The sequence below is a fragment of the Rhynchophorus ferrugineus genome, unplaced genomic scaffold, assembly GCF_030347505.1.
Source record: "Rhynchophorus ferrugineus isolate W39M unplaced genomic scaffold, kcgeb_rfMv2 rfM9, whole genome shotgun sequence".
NCBI lineage: Eukaryota > Metazoa > Arthropoda > Insecta > Coleoptera > Curculionidae > Rhynchophorus > Rhynchophorus ferrugineus.
In genome coordinates, this window is record NW_027472588.1 from 8,870,861 (window position 1) to 8,877,021 (window position 6,161).

A 6,161-nucleotide genomic window follows, 5' to 3' on the forward strand; every position below is an offset into this window, starting at 1 on the left:
GATGGCAAATACCTCAACCTGTTGAATTTTTCTATCTTAGGGGACATTATGACAATCTTAGGGGCCCAAAATTATTTTAGGTTTGTTAAAGTTTCAATATTTAGTGTTTTATGTAGGTTTGTATGAAATAATATATCCAGGTGCAATGTTAAAATGCCCCAGTTTGTTTTCATTATGTTGGTGCCGCAGGGCTTCGAAGGATTTTCTTCATTATGTCTCACCATCTCTCACCGGCAATCGGCAGCAGATGTTCTGCCTTCAAATAATGTTAGTCTCAGATTGTTTTATATGATCTTGATCTGTGTCCTTTTCGGCACTGTTCGTTGCATCTTCCATACAAAAGGTGGAGTCGCCACAGAAGCCTATGGGGAATTCGTTTCGACAGACATGCCCAACTCTCAAATAATTCCTCAACTTTACCCTAATTGTGGTGTAGGAATGTTCGTCTGTTCGGTCGGAATGTGTGGTTGTTGATGCGATTGTTTGTCCGAAGACTCAGTACTATTTTCTGGAGTGAATTAACATGAGAACTGAAAACACTCGTTGAATAAATTCTTCTTTATTTCGGTCTTAAATACTACATGTGTTCGACTGGAGGATGGATAGGATATTAGGTTAGGTAAAGGAAATATGGCAGTGCTGTAGAAGTGGTACCGTCACAAGGGGTTAGAGAAAAGAAAAGAGAGCGAGACGTCTTCGTTGCCAACCTTCGAACTTGCTGTTGGTGAATGCTAAAGGGTAGTAGCGGTTACTACAGTGGCATGTTAAACAAATAATGACTTCATTTCTAATAGCATCTCCGAGATAAACATGTAGAATTATGCATCTTTTTTGAAAGGCTATGGGGAGAAAGACAGAAGAATTGGCAAGATAAGTGTTTGAGACAGGCGGATTTTAGACTTGATTGTAATATAGCGGACAGTCCTTCCACAAGCACCTTTTTCATGCAGCTTGTCAGATGTAGCTTATTTCTTCAGCCACTGTCACTTTAAGTAAATACTACTTTCTTCACCTGTATTGCTGATTTCAAATTCCTGCACTTGCTCTAAATGGGTCCTGCTGTGATTTGTAACAGCAGGCGATCCCACAGATGTCAACAGTGGTATTTTCTTCATTAATAATCAAGCCATAGAAGTTTCAACATCTTTTTTATTCATTGTTTATTATAGCAATCCAATAAATTAATATTAATAAGCTAATTGTTTATTAATTTCCTGACTAAGTCATCATTATCTAGGCGCTGGTGAACGTTAACATTGATGTGCTGACGGAGACCCTGTTCATGTCTTCGCGCATAGTCCTTGATAACGTTATTGACAGTTTCTACCTTTAGATCCTTCCGCAGATTGTCGCAACGAATATACCACGAAGCACCAACAATACCTCGAAGTAGCTTTGACTGGTACAAAGGTTGGTAAGTTGACCCCAACCCCAAAGTTGAACAAGGTAAAGCAAAAACTTATTAAATACTGACAGGGCCGAATATTAAGTCACACTCTTTTATCTAAGAACTAAATATACTGATTAATTAACCAAGCTGTAGGTCATGGAGTAGGCCATCTGATACTGCGTAAATAATATATATATATATATATATATATATATATATATATCAAAATCAACATCTCAGAAAGTAGGAACTTAGTCGATGATACACTATTTTACAGTTTTGTTAAACAATTACAAATACACAGTTCCAGTATCTTCAAGTGAATCAGAATCAGTTTTTCTGAAATTTTACGCTCGTCTTGCATCAGCATATATAAAAGTATATTAATTGTAACTTCTTTAAAATAGAACATATTGTGGTATGTGTATATGGTCTATTCAAGATAACAGTAAACTCACGTCATCAATATTTTAAATATTGGAATTGCCTATTGGAATTTGTAAATTCGTTTTAAGATCAAACGATATTCTCCTTCTCCGTTTATTCTAGTTGAGAAAAGATATATAGATAGAAGGGATCAATCTGATAAGTTCGAACAAGTAATCAGCCTACGAAAGTCGTTGTCGAACGTCTGAATTTATCTTCAAAACATTGATTATAATAGCAACAGGATATAAACCGACCAACGTTTTAGCGCTTTGCTTGTTTTAACAAATCTTAAATCAGAAACATATTGCGTCTTTCGTCATGTACTTCCAACAGAACGAGATTATGATTTGGATGGATTATAGAGAATAAATATCTTGACAAAGTTCTTAGTATGACTAGCGTATTGTATCCAAACACCCTAATATTGCAAGATGATAACCTGCCTATACACAGAGCCAAAACGATTCAGTCTTAGTTTGAGGAACGTCAGAATATCATCAAATTATCTTTCCTAGCCAGCAGATAGTGAGCAGTAGATCTCCATATGCATCTGTAACATCATTGAAGCAATTAGTGGAACCTTTCATACAAAAATTTGACAACATTACATTTTGAATTTATTCCGCCAGGAATTGTGGCTATTTTAAACGCATATGGTGGCTCAACGTCTTATCAATAAATCGAATATTAAGTGTATATCAGGCATTCAGATTACTTTGTCTATCCCCTATAGTAGTTATTATCAACCATACTACACCCAATGGTCGATTTAATTAAGTAAATCGGCAATCCGCACTTTTAAACTCGATTATCTTTTAATGAAACCGAACCGCCATTCCCAGAATCTCATCTCTGACTAGAGTTAATATGGACGCAGCCCCCGCATAGAATAAAACTCGAGCCTAATACGCGGTTAAAGCTAGACGCCACTGCAATAGAAGATCTCGACCACTCCATCCGCCTCCACCGCCGCCCTCCCTGCCCGCGCCGTTCCTGCTGAAACGGCACTTTGCAGTAAAGCTTGTATTTTAATTCCGCCCTGAAGGTACGGCATTAAGGCGGGGGCCGCCTGGATACATTTCGTGGTGCGGTTTGCATAGAAATTTTCATCAGGACCGTGGATGGCGGGGAAGGAAATTAGAATTCTGCGGCTGCAGCGATATCGTGCCGATGTTTTCATAATGTTCCGCATTCTCTTGGCGAAACTTGGAAGTTAAAGCCGCGGCGGAGGGGGTCGAGTGGGTTTCACGACGGATGAGTGCAGGTTGTTATTAGTTTTATTATTTTGAGGAGATACGACGGTGGGATATTAGCTGTGGTAATCCGTTATTATACGTTTGTATCCACTATATCAGCCTTAAGGGGTTATTCTAATTTAATTACCTCAAGGTAATAGCAAAAATACGACTGATAAGAATGTTGTCGATTATTTTCAAGTTCTCCATCCACCGACAGTCTCTAATTTTGTTATAGTTTTACTTTGAAATGATAAAAGGATGTATAGAGAAGGCTCACATAAAGTTTCAAGTATATTAGTTCACTAGAACTTGAGATATCATGTCTCCAAAAATAGTAGTAGCAGGAAAAATGCGTTTAAAGTTTCGTTATTAGATGCTACGTCCGTTATTATACGTTTGAATCCACTATACCAGCCTTAAGGGGTTATTCTAATTTAATTACCTCAACGTAATAGTAAAAATACGACTGATAAGAATGCTGTCGATTATTTTCAAGTTCTCCATCCACCGACAGTCTCTAATTTTGTTATAGTTTTAGTTTGAAATGATAGAAGGATGTAATAGTAAAAATACGACTGATAAGAATATTGTCGAAGATTTTCAAGTTCTCCATCCAGCGACAGTCTCTAATTTTGTTATAGTTTTATTTTGAAATGATAGAAGAACATATAGAGAAGGCTTACATAAAGTTTCAAGTATATGGTTCACTAGAACTTGAGATATCATGTCTCCAAAAATAGCAGTAGCAGGAAAAACGCGTTTAAAGTTTCGTTATTAGATGCTACGTCCGTTATTATACGTTTGAATCCACTATACCAGCCTTAAGGGGTTATTCTAATTTAATTACCTCAAGGTAATAGTAAAAATACGACTGATAAGAATGTTGTCGATTATTTTCAAGTTCTCCATCCACCGACAGTCTCCAATTTTGTCATAGTTTTACTTTGAAATGATAGAAGGATGTATAGAGAAGGCTCACATAAAGTTTCAAGTATATGGTTCACTCGAACTTGAGATATCATGTCTCCAAAAATAGTAGTAGCAGGAAAAACGCGTTTAAAGTTTCGTTATTAGATGCTACGTCCGTTATTATACGTTAGAATCCACTATACCAGCCTTAAGGGGTTATTCTAATTTAATTATCTCAAGGTAATAGTAAAAATACGACTGATAAGAATGTTGTCGATTATTTTCAAGTTCTCCATCCACCGACAGTCTCCGATTTTGTCATAGTTTTACTTTGAAATGATAAAAGGATGTATAGAGAAGGCTCACATAAAGTTTCAAGTATATTAGTTCACTAGAACTAGAGATATCATGTCTCCAAAAATAGTTGTAGCGACAAAAACGCGTTTAAAGTTTCGTTATTAGATGCTACGTCCGTTATTATACGTTTGTATCCACTATATCAGCCTTAAGGGTTTATTCTAATTTAATTACCTCAAGGTAATAGTAAAAATACGACTGATAAGAATGTTGTCGATTATTTTCAAGTTCTCCATCCACCGACAGTCTCTAATTTTGTTATAGTTTTACTTTGAAATGATAGAAGAATGTATAGAGAAGGCTCACATAAAGTTTCAAGTATATGGTTCACTCGAACTTGAGATATCATGTCTCCAAAAATAGTAGTAGCGAGAAAAACGCGTTTAAAGTTTCGTTATTAGATGCTACGTCACTAACACTTCTATTAAAGAAAAATTCTCGTAAGGACATATTCTTAAAAGATAAAAAATTTTCCAATTAGACCACATCCCTTAATAAACAATACAAACTTACTAATTATAATAAATACATCGCTTTGTAGTCTTATACAAAATATAATACAATAAAAAATTACTGTTATACAGATGGATGCAGTTATCTGATCATAAAAGAATTCAGTGTTTAATCTTTAGAGTAGATATACATATATAATTCAGTAATTTATACTGCTTTAAATTTTTATTACTAAAAATGAAATATAATGCTAATACATCATGTTACATGAGTATAACATATACAAAATAGTAATTATAATAGCTGGATATAAATTATTGTTTTTAAACATATTTTATATTATTAGTCGTTGCGGACTAACATAAAATTTGTCTTTATAATAACTTAGATCTAACTAGGAGGACCCATCGAGCTTATCTTAGTCGCTGCTGTAACAATGTTTATGTATTAACACTATTGTTTTTGTGTTAAATGCACCTCATTCTCTACACTACACAATATTAAATGGTTTTATTCTTTTGAGTATGCGACTGTTTTAGTGTTATCCAAGAGTACTTCGATATTGACATAACAAGTTAATCTTTTCTGATGTTTTCTGAGTGACAGTCGGTATCTGAAAGTCTCGGTATAAGTAATCAGTCCTGTAGTATCTGGGTGCACCTACAATACTTTTTAGCTCTTTGTTCTGGAAAACGTGTGTTGTATTTGTATTAATTTTCGTGGAACTTCCGCGTAATTGAATTCCGTACATCCATATAGGTTTCAATACTTGCTTGTGTAACAGCTATTTATTACATACTGATAATTGTGATTTTCTTTCAATTAACAAATAAACTTTTTTATATCTTAACTCTAGTTCTGTCCTTTTATTTTATACATGTTCCTTCCAGCGAAGCTTTGGATTAAGATTCTGTATGGAATTGATATTATTATTTATTGTTATTGGTGCTTGTGTAATCTGATACGTAAATATATATATATATATATATATATATATATATATATATATATATATATATAGTAATACTTTCCATTTGTGGTATATCACATGTGCAGAGTAGGTAAAGAATTGGCCTCAATACATCGAATACATTGAATGTATGTACTTTAAATAATTGAATGTACATCTTTATGATGATTTGAATTATGGTGAAATGTATATGTAGCGTAGTGTATGTGAGATACTAACCCATACTACATCTCTAACCTAACTATTGAAATCTATATCAAATCTAATAACTATCTGCCATCGCACACTTTAGAAAAATTCATGGTGACTTTGTTCCATAATATCCAGTTTTAATGATTTAAAAGTGACACTGATAAAGAAAATTCAAGTCAAATTATCGAAGAACCTCCAGACGGCTTAACAGTTGAGGGATCAA